The sequence below is a fragment of the Sturnira hondurensis genome, unplaced genomic scaffold, assembly GCF_014824575.4.
Source record: "Sturnira hondurensis isolate 20B ecotype Veracruz unplaced genomic scaffold, ASM1482457v3 Scaffold0009906, whole genome shotgun sequence".
NCBI classification, from domain to species: Eukaryota; Metazoa; Chordata; class Mammalia; order Chiroptera; family Phyllostomidae; genus Sturnira; species Sturnira hondurensis.
The window spans coordinates 746,497-769,019 of record NW_028082537.1 but is presented as its reverse complement, the minus strand read 5'-3'; the positions used below and the strand labels follow the sequence as shown (position 1 = coordinate 769,019).

General features: G+C 36.3%; 1 protein-coding gene across 1 annotated transcript in view; it reads left to right on the top strand.

The window, feature by feature from the left end:
• The window catches only part of NEBL (nebulette), a 161,552-nt gene that overhangs the window by 26,885 nt on the left and 112,144 nt on the right, over positions 1 to 22,523 (top strand). The window contains exon 6 of the mRNA XM_037058095.1: positions 13,003 to 13,090. The gene's annotated coding sequence lies outside the window, so the exon portion shown is untranslated. The remainder of the gene's footprint in view (positions 1 to 13,002; positions 13,091 to 22,523) is intronic.

Below are 22,523 nucleotides of genomic sequence, written 5' to 3'. Positions count from 1 at the left end.
TTTTCATGTGCATTCGTCTTTTTCTTACTCCCTAGTCCTGTTAGCAAGGGTTATTCGGCATAACTCTTCAGCTGATGCGCAGTCAGCAGCGATGCTGTGGCCCTTTCTGGGTACCAGGCTGCACTCTGTGCCCATGTGTTGCTCAGCTCGCACAGATCCAACAAAAATCCCGCCCTGCCTACTACAGCTAATGAGGGACAGTTTTCTCTTTGGAGTCTTGGTCACATAGTGGTGTGTCTCTGGGGAATAGAATCTAATTTTATTTTAGGGTAGAAATCCCTAAAATATGATAACTTTCAATTAGCTTGGGAGAAACTTGGGATTATTTCTGTATAGGTGTATAGGTAGAGCATTTGGCTCCCTGATTATGAGCCAAGCCTTGCAATAGGAAACTCTTGCAAGAAAGTTTCCTTGCAATGAAAAAGAAAAGAAAAATTTATAAAGGGACTGTAGAAGAAGCCGAGGTTTATGTAATCCAATCACAGGTTTGTTTAAGTCCTCTTTGAAAAATTAGACAAGTTTCATAAGGATAGCAAAAGAATGCCATTAATATAAGTGATGCCTAGAACTCCATGTTAGCACACCACCTCAGCATTTACTGTGGAACTCTCTCCAAACAGGATATAATTTCAGAAATGAGTCTGCATCCATCTTGATCCTGGCGAAAGGCGAACAGTTATTTCTGTCCATAATGTAGCAACGAGATGCCAGTAGCTACTGAGGCAATTTTTTGTGCATCTGATGAAGAGATATTGGTATTTTAATATGGCATATAGGATTTCCTAAGAGCTATAATGGAAAATTTAGTTAAACAAAATGTTCTTTTCTGCTCTTTCTCAGTTTTCTGGTTGCAAGTCTCAGAATGGTGGGTCTCTATGTTACAAATACCTGTTTACCAGTGACTCATACCTACGGACAGCTGCCCCCTCCCCCGGACTGAGGCCTCCTCCTGAATGAAGCTATTGTGAAAGAGGTCAGAACTTGTGAAGAATAAGTGGGCTTTTAGCTTGAGGAAAAGGAGACACTGCCCAAAATATCTTCAGTTAGAGGAAGTGCTCTCTCTCTGGATTCTCTCACACGGGTCGATAGTCAGTACGGTAACCCCTCAAAACTGTGCACTCTTGACAGCTTCTATTCTATCTGATTTTGTTTTTAAAATTTTGTTGTTCTCCCTGGAATTTCAGCAATTGAATTAAACTTAGTTAAGAACCTTCTTCTTTTCTAAATGTGAAGCTTAAGGACATGTCAATAATTCATATAATGATTCGTGTGATTCAGAGTACTTTCTTCAAAATAAGATCAGTGAGGCCAGTCACCCTGAAAGAAGGGAAGTGTATTGGGTGGCGAGAGGAAGCCCTTGCTTTTGAAGGGTGGGCACTTTGGGAGACAGGGTGGAGCAGAATAAGCTGACAGCGAAGGGTTGGAGCAGCTCTGCACTGAGGACAGGGAAACCCTAGGTTTTGGGGCACTAGGTTGTAAGAGGGGAAAGATAAACTCCTGCTGTTTCATGATATTCCTAGGAGCCATCCTCATGTGGATACAAATAGTACATCTGTATGATGGGGTATTCTGCAGCCATTAAAGAAACAAGGTAGATTTATGGTTAAAAAGAAAGTGCAAAATGGACTGTATAGTATGCTCCCATTTCTGTATATAAATTTGACAGGTTATATATGCATGTACATATGCATGTGTTTGTTTGTATTGAGCACATGCAAAGAGTATTTTATTATATTTATTTCCAGAGCACATGCAATAAACCATAATGCAGTGGCCTCTGGGAAAGGAGCCTGGGGACCTGGGTGTGAGAAAGGGTTTTGCAATTTTGGGGGGTACAGTTTGAATTTTTGTGCACATTACTTTTAGATTAAAAATAGAGCTAGTTAAAAGTGTTCTAGGATTACTCTTACCCTGGGGAAACTTGATGTTGGTGGGAGGAGGGAGAAGAGAAAGTTGGAGAGGGTAGGCAATCTCTCTGTCCTTCTTTCTCCTGAGTCACAGAGCTCCGGGCTCTTGTACTCCCAGACTCCTCTCATTTTATTGCCTCAGCTGGATTATGGTTATATAAGCTTTTCGGTGCTGACCTGGAACTGAACTACCATTTATAATCTTTTTCTATGGGGAAAACTCTACAGTGTTCCAGAGAGTCTGCTGAACTAAATTGTCTCCACTCTTTCTCTCTAGATTTTATGCCTATTACCTTCCTTCAAAAAAAAAGATTGTAGACTTATTCCAGGAGGTCCTGTCCATCCACATTCTCACCCATCTTATCAGAAATGACAATTATGTGCTTGAATACCTTCTGTTTTTTTCCCAACAAGGTAATGTCTGTTTTGCACTTTCTTTTCCAACCAGCTTGTGTTTTTGAGTTTTTCTTTTATTTGTTTGCATGTCTGCTAGAGAGCTACAGGCACTCAATATGTATTTGTTGGAGCAGCTGGTTAAGATGTGGGTGCCTCAGCAGATCGCTCACTGTAAATTGTTGTAGATAAAACTTCCCTGGCCTCGGAGACACTGGAAGGGGATTCTCATCTGGCACAGTGTTTCTCAGCTTCGGCAATGTTGACATGTTGGGCCAGATAACTCTTTGCTGTTGGGCCCCTGCCCTGTGCATTGTAGGACATGTAGGAGCATCTCTGGCCCTGTCTACTAAATGCTAATATGAACCCCCCATCAGAACAATCAAACGTGTGTGTAGGCATTGCCAAATATCCTCTTAGGGCAAAATTGCTCTCACTGACAATCACTGATTTGGAGCAATTTTGGATTTGCCTTTCAGTCTCCAAGAAGTCCTATATTGAAGAAGAAGTCCTCAAATCTCGGAGACCTAGCAGTGGGGGCAAAGTGGGGATTTCTGAAAGCTTTTGTACAGAATTAGAGAAGATGCCCCTCTGGGCAGATGAATTAGGAAAGGGCCAGGGAAGGAAGTGTAGGCTGGATTTCATTCCTCAGTTTATCCCTTCCTGTCATTTTTGCTGGATCTGAGGGGTCCCCACGACATGGAACTGAGTCGGGAAGTCCACCTGAGTTGGGAAATGAGAGGTTCTTGGAGCCAGTACCCATGTGAAAGGATAGAAAGAAAAGACTTGTCTGGCGTCAGCATTAAATCAGCTGTGCTGTGGTCACTCCCAAATAGCATGTCAAGAAAATACTTTCTTATTAATGTGGGTAAGAGGCAGACTATACTTCTCAGATGCATTTGCCTAACAAATGTTTACTGAGCACCTACCATGTGCCGGGAGGAAAAAGCTCTCCTCCACCCCACCCTTATTTCTCTATGGTGAGTTCTATTTCTGTGTGTTTGGTATGATCATTTATTACATTTTTATTGGTATTCAGAATCTTCTTTATTCCGAAGACATGATATTCTCTTTTTCCCCCTACTTAATTTACTTTTGTACTTTAATTGGTCAAGGACCAATTATAATTAAAAGGAAGAGGAAGAGCAATCAGAGATGGCAGACTTTTCAGAGCAGCCCTAGCTGCGTGCCAGCGCTCTGTGGTGCGCACACCCGCTGGGCTGCGCTCTGGGGACCCTCCTCAATGTCCTCATATTTATAAGCTATCCTACAGCGCATTGGCATGTCAGCTGCCAGAGCGGTTTGTAAAATACCCTTCCCTGGAGGTCCTTAAAAATAGAACTAAACACCCATCTGTCCAGAGTGGTTTTGATACAGTTCTGCTGATTAGAAGGAATAGGCTAGATTTTTCTGTCAAGGTTCGTGATATCAGTCTTAAGTGCTCTTAAATGGATGAGTTTGCTCTTTGGTGGGGAGAGGGAGGGATGAAAAGTGACACTCCGTGGGTTTATCAATGTATCACTGTATACATCCTGGATAAGCAGAATAAATTCTATCTTTCTCATGCTTTTAATGTTTCTGAAGACCCTGGTGCATTTGGAGCCTCGTAGTGTCCCTGTAAGGTGGGTGAGGCCCTTCTCTGGCACCCCAAGGCACAGGTGTTTAGCTCTTGGCCCAGAGTCACAGCCCAGCTGATGTAGAGCAGAGATGCCCTCCTGGCTGTCGTCTCTCCAGGTTCACACTCTTTTCTCTTGACCCTCGGGCAGCTTAGTGTTTGTGGGCTTGCTCTGTCTGTCATGCGGTATCCACACATTTGATTTGGAGCCCCAAAAACCCCACCAAACAATTTTGGCATCTTAATTAGGACCATTACTTGCTCTATTTTCCCTTCCAAAAAACTACATTTTTCACATAAAATCATAATAGGATTATTGCCATCCTGACATGCACACACACATACATGTTCATGTGTATATATTTGTATGTATATGTATGCATGTGTGTATGTATGACTGTAGGAGAGTGCTATATGTGTGTATGTATGTGGATATGTAGGTATAGCAGTGTATGTGTCCGTATGAACTTGTCCTTATTTTTCTAATTTCCCCTTAGACCTGAAAAATTTGCGGGAGATCAGCACTTCTCTGTATTCTCTTAAAAGTTTAGATAAAATATTGATATGAATTTAAAAAAAGACATACATTCAGTTTCTTAGGCTGTTCATGGAGATAGATTGGAAATAGTCTTTTTACTGTTTGAATTCCCACTTTTACTGGGCTGTCATTATTGCTCGACATTTTCAGTGGATAGAGGTAGTAAACACATATTGTTAGAAAAAGAAAAAGGTAGTATTTCCTAAATGACCTTGTTAGTACCAGGTATACTGGATGCAGCATATCGCAATACTAGAAAGGATTCTTATCTGTATGGTTATAACACTTAATTGGTATAACACAATCAAGTCCACTTGTTTTAGTTTGGCTATGAATTTTAGGGATGGCTTTATTTTTGTCTCTTTGAGTAAGTTATATTTTTTAATTATATGAAGTGTTTACATGATTTTCCAAAATCAAAACAATGAAATGAAGTATATTGGGAGTGTGTGTGATCTCACCTTTATCTTTATTTCTTCCTTCTTATTCTGTCCCTTCCTTGATAAAAATGATCTTGTGTTTTTCCTTTTTATTAATTTTGGTTTATCCTTCCTTTATCTCTTTTTGAATATGTAAGTAGCTGTATTTATATAGTACCTATTCTTTCCTTTCTCACTCAGAATGGTAACATGTGGTATGTACTGTTCCATACTTGTTTTTTTCTGATTGACGCATCCTGGAGAACACTCCGTAGCAGTCTGTGGAGATCTGTTTTACGGATCTGACAGCTCGCTTGTGTGGCTGTACCATAGTTTCTTTAACCAACCCCCTATTAATGGACATGTGGCTTATTCACAGTCCGTGGCTGTTATTTGTCTTATTAATGAATAGTCTTGTACATGTGTCATTGTGTACTTTTTACCAGTACTTTCAGGGTTGATTTTTTATAAGAGGAACTGAGGGGTCAAAGAGTAAAATGCATATGTAATTTTGCTAGATATTGCCAAGTTCATCTGCATTGGGGTTGAACAATGTTGTGTTCCCAACTGAAATACACAAAAGGGCCAATTTCTCCAGTTTCACCAACAGAGTGTGTTGTGAGCTTTTGGAGTTTTTGCTAATTTGAAACGTAAAACATGGGATATCATGTTGGTTCAATTTGCATTTTTCATTAGTGAAGTTGAGCATCTTTTCTTATTCTGAGGACCATTTGAATTTCTTTTTCTTGAACTGTATTTTCATTTTTTTGTCCACTTTTGTTTGTTGACTTTTACTTCTGAGTTTTAGAAATTTCTTTTATATTGGGGCTATTATTCGTTCCTGATCTGTTATAGTTTCTCCTCTACTATCTCTATTTTGTTTACAGTGTTCTCTTTTTATGTGTAAATTCTAAGTTATTATTGATTTTTACTTATATGCATTCACATTTATTTTTATGTTCTCATTCTTTCTTTGTATGATTATATTTTATTTTTGTAGAGGTTGGCAAGCCAGAGGAAAAGACAAATCTGTAAACAAGTCAGAAGCCAGGGTGGCAGCCCTGGTGGCATAGATGTGAGGGAACAACTAACTGTATGCGGAGTCGCACAGCTAAGGAACCGCAGAGCCAGGGCCCAGGCCTGTGGATTATTTGCACAAAACCTGTCTGCTTTCCTCTAAAGATTACAAAAGTCGCCAACACTTGAGTTCTACTTCTTTCTTCCTGAAGGACATTATGTTGTCATTCTTTTCCCCCACCGGTTCCAGATTTTAAGAATGGTTACTCGTCAAGGTTATATAAAGTGATTTACTTATGTTTTCTTCTGTGGTTTCATATTTTACATTTTGATCTCATTTGAAATTGATCTTGGTGTGCATTGAGTGGATCCTATTTTATGTGTTTCCTAAGTTGCTCTAGCATCATCAATGCACCTTCCTTTTCCTCATTGACTGCAGTGCCCTTACATATGCACTTGGGTCCCCTCTGGACTAAATGATTCCCGTGTTTATAAAAACATAACATTTGAAATGGAAGCATTTTTAGAGAAGCCCCTTGAATAGGCTATTTTTATTAGGCCTTGTAGAGGTTGTAGAGACTCAACCGAGATCACCCTGATAGTCATTAGTGGGACTGGAACCCATGTTTTTTGTTTTTTGTTTTTAATTGTTACTCTATTACACTTGTCCCAATTTTCCCCCATTGCTCTCCCCTTTCCACCCTCCCCCTGGTGCCCACTCTCACAGTCAGTCCCCACCAAGTTGTCCATGTCTGTGGATCATTTATACATGTTCTTTAACTAGACCCTTTACCTTCTTTCCTCCCTTATCACCCTTCCCCTTCCCCTCTGGTCCCTGTCAGTTTTGTTCCTTTTTTCCATGCCTCTGGTTATATTTTGCTCATTTGTTTGTTTTGTTCATTAGGTTCTTGTTATAGGTGAGATCATATGGTATTTGTCTTTCACCTCCTGGATTATTTCACTTAGCATAATGCTCTCCAGATCCATCCATGCTGTCGCAAAGGGTAGGACTTCCTTTCTTTTTAAAAAAATATATTTTATTGATTATGCCATTACAGTTGTCCTATTCCCCCCCTTAATTCTCCTCCACCCTGCATACCCCTCCCCCACCATTCCCCCCTTTTGTTCATGTCCACGTGTCACAAGTTCTTTAGATTCTGTATTTCCCATAGTATTCTTGCCCTCCCCCTGTCTATTTTCTACCCACTGCCTATGCTACTTATTCTCTGTACCTTCTCCCCCTCTCTCCTCTTCCCACTCCCCTGTTGCTAACCCTCCATGTGATCTTCATTTCTATGGTTCTGCTCCTGATCTAGCTGTCCTCTTAGTTTGCTTTTGTTTTAGTTGTGGTTGTTAATAACCGTGAGTTTGCTGTCCTTTCACTGTTCATATTTTTTATCTTCTTTTTCTTAGATAAGTCCTTTTAACATTTCATATAATAAGGGCTTGGTGATGGTGAACTCCTTGAATTTGATCTTATCTGAGAAGGACTTTATCTGCCCTTCCATTCTAAATGAAAGCTTTGCTGGATAGAGCAATCTTGGGTGTAGGTCTTTGAATTTCATGACTTGGAATACTTCTTTCCAGCCCCTTCTTGCCTGTAAGGTCTCTTTTGAGAAATCCATCTGATGGGAACTCCTTTGTAGGTGACTGTCCCCTATCTCTTGCTGCTTCTAGGATTCTCTCCTTCATTTTAATTTTGGCTAATGTAATGATGATGTGCCTTGGTGTGTTCCTCTTTGGGTCCAACTTGTTTGGGACTCTCTGAGCTTCCTGGATTTCCTGGAAGTCTATTTCCTTGGCCAGATTGGGGAAGTTCTCCTTTATTATTTGTTCAAATAAGTTTTCCACTTGTGGCTGTTCCTCTTCCCCTTCTGATACCCCTATAATCCGGATGTTGGAACGTTTAAAGATGTCCTGGAGGTTCCTAAGCCTCTCCTCATTTGTTCGAATTATTGTTTCTTCATTCTTTTCTGTTTGGTCATTTTTTTCTTCTTTCTGGTCCACTGGACTGATCTGAGTTCCAGTTTCCTTTCCATCACTATTGGTTTCCTGTTCATTTCCTTTCATTTCAATTAGTTTAGCCTTCATTTGTTTCTCTAATTTATGACTAAAATCAACCAATTCTGTGAGCATCCTGATCAGCAGCATTTTGAACTGTGCATCTGAAAGGTTGGCTAGTTCTTGGTCACTTAGAATTACAGGCTCTGCGGCTTTGAGCTGTTCTTGAGCCATGTTTTGGTCTGTTCACATCTGTTATGTATGAGGGATGGACCGGAGTTCCTTCTTTCTTTCTCCTGCATAGTATTCCACTGTGTAACAGTTTTTAGATCCACTCATTTACTGATGGGCACTTAGGTTGCTTCCAGCATTTGGCTATTATAAATAACACTGCTATGAACATTGGGGTGCATAGTTGCTTTTGAATTGGTGATTCGGGATTCTTATGATAAAATTGTAGCACTGGAATCACTGGATCAAAAGATAGTTCCATTTTTAGTTTTCTGAGGAAATTCCATACTGTTTTTCACAGTGGCTGCACCAGTCTGTATTCCCTACAACAGTGCACTAGAGTTCCCTGTTCTCTACATCCTTGCCAGTACTTATTGTTTGTTGATTTGTTTATGATGGCCATTCTGACCAGAGTGAAGCAGTATCTCACTGTGGTTTTAATTTGCATCTCTCTGATGGCTGGTGATATTGAGCATTCTTTCATTTGCCTATGGGCTCTCTGTAAGTCCTCCTTAGAGAAGTGTCTGTTCAGGTCCTTTGCCCATTTTTTAATTGGATTTTTTGTCTTCCTGATGTTGAGTCATATGAATTCTTCATATGTTTTGGAGATCAAGTCCTTATCTGAGGTATCACTGGCAAATATGTTTTCCCATATGGTTGGCTCATTTTCTCATTTTGATGATATTTTCTATACCTGTGCAGAAGCTTTTTAATTTGATGAAGTCTCATTTGTTTATTTTTTTCCTTATTTCCCTTGCCCTGGGGGGTGTATAGGCAAAAATATTGTTGCATGAGATATCTGAAATTTCACTGCCTATGTTCTCTTGTAGGACTTTTATGGTGTCATGGCTTATGTTTAAGTCTTTTATCCATTTTGAATTTATTCTGGTGTATGGTGTAAGTTGGTGGTCTAGTTTCATTTTTTTGCACTTACCATTCCAGATCTCTCAGCGCTATTTTTTGGTCTACTTTTACTCCATTTTATGCTTTTGCCTCTTTTGTCAAATGTTAATTGACCATAGAAACATGGATTTATTTCTTGGCTCTTTATTCTGTTACATTAGTCTATGTGTCTGTTCTCTTGCCAATACCAGGCTGTTTTGCTTACAGTGACCTTGTAGTATCATTTGATATCAGGTATTGTGATCCCGTGTACTTTGTTCTTCTTTCTCAAGATTGCTGAGGCTATTTGGAATGGTTTTAGTTCCATTTTTGAAATATTTGTTCTAAATCTGTGAAATATGTCATTGGTATTTTAATAGGGATGGCATTGAATCTATAGATTGCTTTGGGTAGTCTGAGCATTTTAATGATGTTGATTCTTCCAATCCGTGAATGTGATATATGCTTCCACTTGTTTGTATCTCCCTAATCTCTTTCTTCAGTGTTCTGTAGTTTTCTGAGCTCAGGTCTCTTGCCTCCTTGGTTAAGTTTATTCCTAAGTGCTCTACTTTTCTTGTTGCTATTGTGAATTGGTTTTTTTCCTAGTTTCTGTTTCTGATATTTTATAGTTGGTGTACAAAAATGCCCTTGATTTCTGCATGTTGACTTTGCATCCTGCTATTTTGCCAAATTCACTTATTAGGTTGAGTAGTTTTTTGGTGGTGACTATAGGGTTTTCCCTGTCATCTGTGTATCATGTTGTCCACAATGTCCTCAACTATTACACTGCATGGTTTTCTCAGAAAGTATAGCTGACTAGTCTAGCAAGTGACCTAGACTCAAGTTGGTTGCTTTCTCTTGCCATAAAATATTTTCTTAGTTTTAAATAGTTAAAATAACATGATTTACTTTATTTATGTTAATTATAATGCATAAATTTTAGAACATTTGGAAAGGAATCCTACTACTGACCCCCAGATATATGGTAATATTTTGGTCAGTTCTTTCCAGAATTTTTAATGGATAATCCATTTGCTTTTTTATGATCCTGTTAAGTGGAAACAATTTTGACAGAATGACAATAATATTAAGCTTTTAAGTGCATTGGTCAAAGTGTCCTGAGTAATTATTATATGTAGTTATCAGAAAATCCGTCTAGGGATGAATTATTTATTATTCCAGTATTAATTGAGGAATATTTGGCTCTGAGAAGCTAAATAACTTGCCCAATCTCAGATAGATTTTGCATGATGGAACTTGAATTTGACTTGTGTGTTTACTACAGTACCTGTGTTTTAACTACCATGCTCACCGAGTCCTGTGTATATCATTTTGTATTCTGTTATTTTATTAACATTTCAACAGAATGCTCATCCTTGTTTCCTCAGTGATCACATTACATTTTATATACAGCCTCACCTTTTAACACAGTTAAATTGCTTTACACCAGGTTGTAAGAATAGAGAGTTAAAATTATTTTTTACTTTTTTCCTTCAGATATTACTCATCAGATCTTGGTATCTTCACAAAGAAGTATTTGAAAATAAAATAGATTATGGAGAAGGCCAGTCAACATGAGACAGAAAGGCACATTGATTTTATAGATATGGTTGCTTCGTGAGCATTTCACATGACATTCAGAAACTTTATTTTTCTATGTTGACTGGACATTCTTCCTGTGAGTTTGTTTATAAAAAAATTTACACAACTACTTTGATTTTTTCCTGCCTTTCCCAGATCCAAGCTTCCCAAACTCCAAGTTCGAGATGACATACAGGGTGACAGTGAGGTACAGCTGAAGTGTGAATAGTTTGGAGCTTTATTTGTGCTCAGAAGTTGAGTAGACATTTCTTGAATGTCAGCCTGGCTCAATGAGCAATGTGCAATCCACCTGTTTATTTAGCTGTGACATCCACAGCCACAGCAGGAAGAAAGATGAAAACTGTATTGCCACTGTGCATTGTGAAGAAAGAAATGAATTAAACATATCAGGCCAGTGTGCAGTTACAATATTAGTGACTCTGGGAGAGGGCAGTGTTTTGCTGGCAGCATTTTAAGTGTCGTTTTGTGTGTGCCTGTGTGCTTAGAGAGAACAAAATGGGAGGCTTTGGATTCGCAGGCTGTTTTGTAACTTAGCTCTGTTCTAGGTACACATGGAACAATAGGCTAACCCAGGGTAATTCCTGCCACCAAGAGGTTCTCAGTTAGTGCACTGAACTTGTCTTTTTTACCATGCAGTCTCTATTAGTAAGTAAAAGTCTGAGCTCATTCCCCAGTATGTTTATTTATAAATCATGTACACATGTTACTGTGGACCCATAAATTACTTGGGTTTTCTTTCTTAAATTTTGAGAGTAAAAAACTGTGGATGCTTTTCCCTGTATGTGTAGCGAGGATGCTACAAGTTTCAAGTGTCCTTGTTTCAAGGGTCCTTGCCCCGCCGCTCCAGGGGTGGAGTGGGAGACCGTCTGTTGCCTTGAGCAGCTTCAGCTGGGACACATTTGGTCCCTGAACAAAGGTAGAAGTTCTTTTTATCAAGAGAGTATTTGAAAGTTAAATTGTTTTCTTCAGAGCTGCTTGAGAAAAATGTAATAATAGGAACCTAGGTATGTCTACATTTTACTTTTTTATATTTTAAATTGATACATTTAAATATATTTTTGTTGCATTTTCTTATTTATATTTTAAATTTATGTTTTAAATTGATAATTTGCTTCTATTGCCATCCTTTCCCTTTTTTGTAGTTCTTCCAGTATAGTTACATTTCAGGGTTGTGTAGAATAAGAAGTTGGGAACAGTATAGGCAACAGTTCTTGTCTACAGTTGTAGAATTCTGACATTTGCAAACTGTACTCATCAGACATCTAGTCAAACTAGATGACTCATTAATTACCTTATGATTCATTATATTTTACTTCTCACCCATGGAATAAAAGGCTAGCTATTTCTGAAATGGGGAATGACTTAGTTAATAAGGATTTATCATAAAAAAGATAATCTTAGTGCTTTACTGTACTACGTAACTAAGTGATAAGTTTATGATAACATTTGGAAGTGAGTTTTAAAGTGATTATGTTTTTAATAGAATGTTCACTTGCTATCTGGATATAAATATGTTCTGTTAGCTTACAAATTTGATTTAAAACATCATCATTAATATTTTCAAAGCCTAGTTTCTTGTATATCTAAATGTGTAAAAAGTATTTGTTGGTAAAGTATTATTTTAACAATAGGTCTATTTATTTCCATTTTATTAGATTCATGTTCTGTGTTATAAAGAACTATTAGTAAGAAAATACACAAAAAATAAATCTCAGCTAATGTCATCAATATATTAAATTTGTTATTAAAGTTGCCTTGATAATTTAATATATCTATTTCCACAATTTTTACTCAATCATCTGTCTGGATGTGTAGTTACCTCTAGCTCAGCATCTGATTAGCTTATCATTAAGCTCAAAATCCACAAGAGAACACTATATTAATAAATCTGAAAAGTATAAATGAAATGAATATTTAAAACAAACATGTATACTACCAAAATCAACACCAGAGATATTAGAAAAGCAGAGCTATGCAATAACTAAGGAAACATTGAGAAATATTGTGAAATAATTAGCATTATGCAAGTCTCCTTGCCCTGATATTATCTGGCAATGTTTAATTCCAAATAATACCAAAAAGAAAAAAGGTATTTGGAGCAAGAATATGGGATAATCTCACAGAAAACAATTCCAACAAGTAAGACTGAACTTAATGGGAACTGGGAGGTTATTAGAAAGCAAATCTCTTTTACCAGGTGTTTTAGGGTTTGTGCAGTTCTTTGGCTCTGCTTTTCTCTGAATACATTATTTCTTAGCTTGCTTATCAGATTATAGTTGAAAATAGCTACCCACCTGATTCTATGTGGGCTTATTGCCCCAGCACTTATGATCATGTGATTATCTACAGCTACATGTTGCTTGGTTCAATCTCATGAAACACATTCTTCTCTTCTAGTGCAGTGACAGCTTTGGGCTTAATGAGCTGTAGCTGGATATTCAGGTCATGTGATTCAGAGTCTGGGACCTGAGCATGGTCCACACAGGTAAGTTATTAACGTTTCTACTATAGCTTTATTAGTGACTCTTTCCTATTTTCAGGGAAGAACCATTTCAAAGGTACATAGATTGGCATAAAGCACAAAAAAGATGAGACCATCAAAAGAAAGCTCTAGTTCATGAAAATAAATGATTCTAGTATGAACTTATTTATGCCTTATTACCTACATATTGTTGTATAAACAAACACTATAAAATCACATTCTTTTAAAGAATACTTTATCAAAAGCAAGTAGCATTTAACCTAAGACTGCAAGGATAGTTCAATATTAGAAAACCTACTAATATAATATCAAATTAATATGCTAATGGTATGGATCAAAAGGTTAAATAGTAAAGCCATCCACTGCTGAAAAAAAATTGATGAAATTAAACAATTCTCAGTATCATATTTTAAATACATGCTTTTTGCTATTTCCAGTAAATTGTGAACATTTATTACTTTTATAATCAGACAAGCATCTGGTTTTAAAAGCCCCTTGGTGCAGATCATAATTTCTTGTATTTCAAGTTCTTAAGTCATATAATGATGTCTTAATAAATATTTGAAGTACTCCATTAAAATAGTCTAACTTTTGAGAATTGTTAAGAAAACAGAATAGAGAGAATTTTGTCTTTGCTTCGTGGGAGAACTTGTTTTAGAAGTGTACTTTTTTTCTATGTACAGCATGAATGATCAGCAGTCTTTTGGGGGTGAATTGCTTTTCCTTAGGTGGAGACTTTGAAAATTGTTTCCTTTACTTTCTCCATCATTTTGCTTTGGCTCCGTGGACTCTGATTCCTTTCCCTGTGCTGAGTCTGTGCCCGAATCTGACCACTGTGCATCTAACTGATGGTTGACACTCCACCCGAACAGCTCAATTTTAGATTCAACATGCCTGGGCCTGTGCCAATTTCCAGCCCTGCTATCAATCTTTATTTCTTGCCTGGACTGTCTGCATTCTTCTGGTATTTTTTTTCCTTCCATTTCAGCATATCCTACCTACACTGCAGCTAGATTAATCTTTCTGTTGGATTTACAGGTTGCTGTCCCACTTAAAACTTCGTGATGTAATATCTCTGATTGAATTGCATGGAAAATTTTTGGCTTGACATTTGAAATTATTTTCTTTCTGCCTTCGGTGTGTTCCTCCCTCCCCATCTCTGTGCATCCTGGACTTACTTCTCATGGTGGCTGTGGTACAGCTATTCTGCTGTTTCTACTTGTGCTATGGCTTCTAACCCCCTTTTCTCACTCCTGAAAAACTGACTCATTTTTATAATGTGAAGATCAAAAGCAATGCTCATGGAGCTCTAGCGTCCCCCCAGTATTTGTGACTTTCTTCATCCTCTGAATCCTCGTGGCACTCTGTATTTCGCTGATGACTTTACTATGCTCTCTAATTGCTTCAGCTATGCTCATAGCTTATAAGCTCTTTGCATAGGAAAGGCTAGATTTTGTTCTCTCATAGTTATTGCAGTGCCTAACATAGTCACTTATTCATGGCAGTCCAATATTGACATTTAGAATCAAACACTGAATTATTTGAAACTAATATATGCATAAGCAGTATAAAATTTCAATTCACATATATCAATACCATTGATTTGCTCTTTTTGTAACTCACAGTCTGTAAGCATTTCTTTGAGAGATGGTAACACAACTGAAAATATAAAACAGCACTAATATAAAATCAGGTTGTGTTGGTCATCTAGTTTGTTTTTAAAAAGTGATTTTTCTTTTTTGTCCATTTGCATTCATATTTGCAGAACAACTAAAATATTAATGTGAAGAACAATAAAAGTTTTTATTATAACTTCGAGAGAGAATGTTAATTAAATTGAGGGATAAGGAAAGGTACTGCTTAAGATAATTTTTCCCATTTGTGATGATATGGAAAGTTTATTTTCTTATGTTGAACTTCTTATACTCTTATATATATTCTTATATTGAATTGCCAAGACATTCTTGCAACAGATTGAATACTGCAATAAATATCTGCTGTTTAGAGCTTTGGACAGTGTCATTTTTGAAAGCAAGCTTGAACTCCCCATGAGATCGTTGTAAAGATAAATGCCTAAAAGGTTTTCAGAGTCATACCTTGGCTCTAACAAAATTTAATTTCCCACTAATTATGTTTATATCAATTTTGGAACACATAGCCATGAATATACTCAGCATAGCTGTATCATTGATGATTTTCTATTCCTTGGAAATACATTCCTGTTTTATATACATATAGAAACCACTTATTCTTTCATAGTATTTCTACCTGGAGTTAAATTCTCTGGATTTTAGAAAAGTCCATGAAAATATCCTATAGTTGTTTAAAGGCTGTGTCTTTATCATAGTTAAAACAGTTTGATGTAAATGGGAATGGGCTTTATAAATGTCCTATACTTTATTAGCCATTCAATGATACCTGGTTAGGTTCAAAATACAAAAGGAGTTTTTAAAAGTAGATATCACAGTGTTGAATATGTGCAATGGGTATATTTGGTGAGGTGATACAAAAACATATAGAAAGATCTGATTCAGTCCTGTTGATGTTACATTAAAGCAAATTACTGTAATTTTCTTGAGCTTCTGTTTGGAGATTACAATAATATTTACTTTTTAGAGAGGTTATATGAGTATGCCATGAAGTAAGATATGAAAAGGAATTACCACAGTGTCTATTATTCAACATACTCATAAGTTACTTCTATTCCTCTTGTACCAAAACAGATTTTTAAAAAATGATTTGATAAAATAATTTGTTGATAATGTTTTCATCTTTGAACTTTTTGTACTATGATAATTAGTAGATTACCAGATAAATTTGGTAATCAGGTAATCATACAATCTTAGAACTAGGAGGGTTGGCCTCATTATTTACAAATAAGAAAGTAAAGGACCAATGACCTCAGATGACTCACCCACAAACATATGCAGGTCAACAGTAGAGTGAGGTTTTGAGCCCAGATCTTGGGACTCCTCCTCACGTGGTGCTTTTTCCATGCAGAAAAAGTGCCAGTGTCAGATGTGGCACTTTGAGTGTTACCCTTTTCCAAATGATGACTTCGTGACTATACTTCATTCAGAGGATCTAGCAGGCTTCCAATCTCTTCTGTTCCTGATCTTTCTTATTAGTCAATTGGAGAGTTTTTGCCAGGCTGGAAAATAGAATAAAATTCAGCTATTAATTCAGTGTGGAATGTAGTGTCATGCATGTGTTCTAGTTTTGAGTATAGCAAAGAGTTGGAGCAGAAGTCCCATCATAATGTAGTTCATGAGTTGGTTATAATTTTTGTCAAATCATCTCCCCCAAATACAACCATTGGTTCTGTCTCTGAAAAACAAGCAACACAAAAGCCTGTAATATACTTTAAAATATGCATTTTGGTGCTGTTCTGAAAAATATTTAGCCCTTAGATCATAAAATTTAAACCTTTAAATATTTAAAGAAAGATAGTTTGCTTAAACAGAACATTTGCCACTACTGTGTTTTGGAAAAGTAGAAAAAAATTAACAAAATACTGAACTTAAAGTATAAAGTATAATTCATAAAAAGATGAATTAAATAAAGAACTAGTTAAAGCATAAAACTGTGTCATTTTTCTTAAAGTCTTCTTCAACTCCATCCTAGATTAGATTTTATAATACAGATAATTTACCCCTTTTTGGGAATTTTGTATTTCTAAGGTGGCCACACTTAATTGGCCATCGGGTAACTTCTCCAAAACACCGTGTAAAGTTTGTTAAGAAACTTTAAAGCTATTTAAAAATTTGTACATATGAGTACTTTGCTTAAGATGGGACTATAGAATTTGTCTATTTAATCTGATTAAATTAAAAGCTGAGGTTTCCCCAACTCATAACTGTATAAGAGGAAGTAATGTAAATACTATAAATAACTGTCAAAGGAAATAACATGAATAGTTATTTTAAATCTTAAAATAATGAACCAAGTACATCTCGGATCAAATGCACATATAGTGATATTTCTATAGAACAAATATTTCATAGGATTATGATAATAACTCTAGTGTCAAAGCTGAATTCGAATCTTGAAAAAAAAATGTCCCTGCTACTTCACTAACATATGATAATAAAATTACTTCTTTTTCAGCAAACTTATCGTATTTTTTGGACTATAAGATGCACTTTCCTCTCCCTGAATTTGGGAGGAAAAGGGGATTCTTATAGTCCAAATACAGCTTACCTGGCTAGTAAATGTAGTTTACATTTACATTGGTGAAATATGTTATTTATGTTACTAAATATTTTACCACATTTTTAGCTTCAAATTCTTTTTCCTATTTTTCTCCTCTAAAACCTGGGTGTGTCTTATGGTCTGGTGCATCTTATAGTCCTAAAAATATGGTAATACATAAATGTTTTGATGTAAAAAAGACTCTCATAGACTCTCTTTTTTGATGTAAAAAAGACTCTCATAGACTCTCATTGCTCTTTAAAATGTTCAGTGTTCATAGACAACAGTGTGGTGGTGGCTGGCGGGAAGGGGTGTAAGGGGACTAAATACTAATGGCAAAAATACAGTAAAGATTAAGTAAAATAAAAAGATTAAAGATTAAATAAAAGACTAAATAAAAATATAAAATATTCACTTTGGGGGACAGTTTGTCATAGAAATCCTTAAAAGTAGCTACTTTGTGCTTTAAAAAGGTTAGATTTACATTAAATAGCTAGAGTACATACATTAAAAATTACTCACATTATTAAATGAAATTTTCATTTTTAGCTCAGGAGCAGTATTCCATTTATACTGTTATTGTTGCTATTATAGTTTGGAGTGAAAATTTTTTAATATTCTAGACTACATCTAGAAAATTCTTCCAGTTTTTTGGTAAATTTTCTTCATTAGTTTTGAGTAAATCAGAGAATGCATTCTAAAAGGTTACTACTACCACATATTTTCAATGAATTCTTACTATATTCTAAGTTTTTATGTATTGAATATAATTAAAAGAAAACTTTCCAGATCTTTTTGGTTATTAAGGCAGCTATGTAGAAAGGGCAAGCTCTATTTGGATACAATAAAATTTGCCTCATAAATTGTTTTCCATCCCACTTTCTTCATTTGTGCATGCAATATCTTACATGCATCTGAATTGTTTTTAAGAGTATTGCATATATAAACTTTATGATCTTGGTATCTAGTGATCAGGGGAGAAAAAGTGCTGCTCAAGTAGTAAACTGGAAAGCTTCTCAAATAAGGTGACGTCCATTTGTTGTTGTCTGCTTCACCCTTGCTGCTAACTCCTGGGGCTCTAGTTTTGGCCAGTCACAGTAACTAAATTGTCCCCATAGCATAGAGAGTACCCTTTCTTTCAAAAACCATCTGTAATGGCAATTCCTTTGAAGTTGGAAAGTGAAAAAGATGATAGAAAGTACTATCACTATCAGAAAGGAATAGTCAATGTTCTGCTTCTCCATGCTTCAGGTTCTACACAAAATGAAGCAGTACAGACCTGGATTTGAATCTGTTGTGAAAACTTGGGCGAGTTATCACTCTTAGTCCCAGCATCTCTGTGAAATGGATGTTGTGAGGATTAAGTGGGGACATGTATATGTATCCCATGACACAGTGCTTGATGTGTATACCATGATCATCCTTTTGTTCCCTCTTGCAGTACCTGGTAGAGACCAGTAGAGGGGATTTCTAAGAGTTATCGAATGGCTGCCTTAATTTTTTTTAGAGGTTTTAAGTATTTATTTTTGTACAGGGGAAGGGAGGGAGGAAGAGAAAGAAAGAAACATCAATGCGTGGTTGCCTCTCACACACCCCCTGCTGGGGACCTGGCCCACAATCCAGGCATGTGCCCTGACTGGGAATGGAACTGACAACCCTTTGGTTTGCAGGCCAGACCTCAACCCCTGAGCTACACCAGCCAGGGCACCTCCCTACATTTTTACAGAGTTTCATCTTTCTCCAAAATTTTCAGCAGAGCTTGGAAAAGGGATAACATGAATAAAACTTAAGACTTAAGAGACCATTTTTAGTAACAGTATTTTTAGATTAAAAGCACTTTATTGCTTTGGATATTATTAAAAATCCTTGCAGTTAAACAAATATTCATTTTATTGGCTCCATCAAAGAAATAAGCAAAATCATCTGTGGAACAGAACTCTGAGGTATTTTTTCCCCTCACTACTGAAGATCTTTTCTGTTGATTATTTCAAAACTTAAGGTTTTTAGTAGAAAAACCTCCTTTCAGTTAAACACTTGGGGCTTAAAATGATCCATCAGCCTCTTTATTAAAATCTCATAGCTCACTGTGACATTGCTTTATAGCATAGTTTTAAAAGGATTTACCTGGCCAAATTGATGAGCAAATTGCCGGTATATTTTAAATCGGATTGTATGAGTTAAAAATGGGAGTAACGGTGGAGAATATTTCACCATTTGGACTTTCTGCTATTTAGATTGAGAAATTAAGAGCAAATACCTATTACTCACACATATAATTATGTATTTATTAGGTGGATAATTAAAGAGCGAATGTTTATTCTGAAAACTGCTGGGATATTAAATATGTCATTTTCATTAATGAAACAAGATAGCATTTTGAATGCATCTTTGGTGAAATTAATTAAAAGACAATTTAAAGAGTTAATTTATTATTTATAATAACAATCTAACCCTTTAATGAAATACATCTCTGTACAGAGGATTCTGATTTAGATAGGTCTGGAAACTGAAATAGGTTGTAGTTTTTATTGCTTTCTTATTACTAGGATTCTGAAATTCTCATCTTAAGTTTAATTTTAAATGTATTTTTCACATTTAGGGTATATACAATCAAAATGAAAACCAGCTATTGATTTCCAGTCTTTTCATATCACCTTATAGTTGCCCTGTCCACCATGGTGGCCACTGCCTAGTGTGGCTTCTTTGAGTTGAGATATGCTATGAGTGTAAAATTTAAAAAACACTGGATTTCAAAGACTTAGTATTTTAAAAAATGTTAAATCTTAGTACTTTTTATGTTCACCCCATGGTTAAAGGGTAATATTTTGGATACATTGAGCTAAATAAAATATATCCTTTAAATTAATTTAATCAGTTTTTTAAAATGTGGCAACCAGAATATTTAAAACTACTTATGGGGCTCATATGACATGTCTACTGGATGGAGCTGTTCCAGATAATGATTTCTGAGCTGATTGAAACATCACAGGTAGACATTGCCTGAGGGATGTCACTTTATGAGCAAATTAAAAATATGCCAAGCATATTGGGGTTATGAAGAAAATTTTTGCATACACAACTTGAGAAAAGATGGGTGGAGAAAACCATCTATAGATACAAGTAGGGCATTAAAATAGGATAAAAATTGATGTCTACAAAATTATTTGAACATTCAGAAAAATTCTACAAAACATTCTGCTACTTTCTTGAAAATGTAGCTTTTATTAGTCCAACAAATTTTATCATGGCCTAAGAAAATACATATTTTTAACTGAATAAAGTAGTAAATATTGACTATCACATGTATATTCAGTATCTGCACTATACTGGCGATGCAAAGCTTTTATAGTGCATGGCATAAAGTAGATGCTCAATAAATACTTGGGGAATGAATATATGATTGAAATAGGAGAGATGGGTAGGGATTTTTGTTGTTTTTATGTCATGGATAGTCTGAAGAGGTTAAAATCTCTTCCTGGTCCATAGAAGGCACACAAATATTTGTGAAATGAGTAGATGAAGATAGACACACACACATATTAAATGATAAAAAGACAGAGTCCTCAGTGAGAAATTACTACCAATACATGTTAAACTAGTTTTTACTATTCACCAATTATTTTAAAACGTCTAAGAAAAAGAAGATAAAAAATATGAACAGTGAAAGAACAGCAAACACTCACAGTTATTAACAATCACACCTAAAAGAAAAGCAAACTAAGAGGACAGCTAGATCAGGAGCGGAGCCACAGAAATGGAGATCACATGGAGGGTTAGCAACAGGAGAGTGGGAGGAGGAGAGGGGGGCAGAAGGTACAGAGAATAAGTAGCATAGATGGTGGGGAGAAAATAGGGGAAGGCAAGAGTAGTGTGGGAAATGTAGAAGCTAAAGAACTTATGACACATGGACATGAACTAAAGGGGGGAGCATGGGGGGAGGGGTGTGCAGGGTGGAAGGGAATGAAGGGGGCAAAATGGGACAACTGTGATGGCATACTCAATAAAATATATTAAAACAAAACATCTTAAAGCTGTTGTAAATGGCACAGTTAAATGGCACATTCACTTTAATTATGCTCTTATTTTGATATTAGCTTATATTTTGAGTTACATTTGAGAATACTCAGTGGAAACCGTTGATATAAGACCCAGGAATTAGTGCTTCAAAAGTGGTGCACTTATTCCCATCAGTTGTGTTGTTTTCCCTGCTTTAAACTGGGATGAAATCGCGGTTTTGGAATAGAAGAAATCCTTAGTGAATTTAGATGTAGTAATTGGTCGCTTAATAGTAAGCATAAATGTTAATATAACTTATTTAGTAAAATATAGAAAAAATAGATGCATTTCAATAATAAAATTGTAATTGTATAGTTGTGTGAAATTCATGTTACAAGTACATTGAACATAAATTCCATTTATTTGAGGAGATACATAAATGAATTTCCCTTGACTACAATCTTCATTAGACTAATAAACCTGGGAATAATTTCTTCACTCTGAGTTTTCATGAAGTCCAGGATACTTGAGGGATATTTCAATTGGTTAATGATAAAACGAAGGAATAAAAATTCAGTTCAGGTATATGAAGGGGAGAGAGTAGGTATGGATCAGCTGGTTCCGTAGTTGATTAACCAGGAACTGTTATTTATAGAGGGTTCATGGTCCACACCAGCTTCATCTAGCTCTCCCTGAGGTCAGTAGTTACTGGTGCTCTGCTGCCCTTGTCTCTCTCCATTGTATCCACCAGCGACATGGGCTCCCGCAGCTCCCGTGTCTGGGCCTTTATTAGTGCTCTTTGGATGCCTTCCCTATACCCCATCACTTTACCTAATTCCAGCTTAAATATCCTCTCTAGGGGAAGATCTGCCCATTCCTTAGTTTCTCTTCATTGTTTTCGTGCTTTGAGCTCCTATAACTCCCCTACTTCCCCTTTGGAAACATTATTACACTCCTCTGTAAAGAACTGAATTGTCTAACTTTGTGTGTATTTATGTAAGTTATTGTCCTAATGGCTTCTTTCAATATGCTCTACAACCCCAAAGCCTTTCCTTTTTTTCTCTTTTTTTAAAATTTAATTGTTGTTCAAGTACAGTTTTTTGTCTTTTACTCCCATCCCAGCCCACCCCCAGTGCTCCCCACCTCCCTCCCATTTCCACCCCTCTTAGTTGTTGTCCATGTGTCCTTTATACTAGTTCCTGTAAATCCTAAAAGGACTTGCACATTATTTTCAAATTTCAATATACAA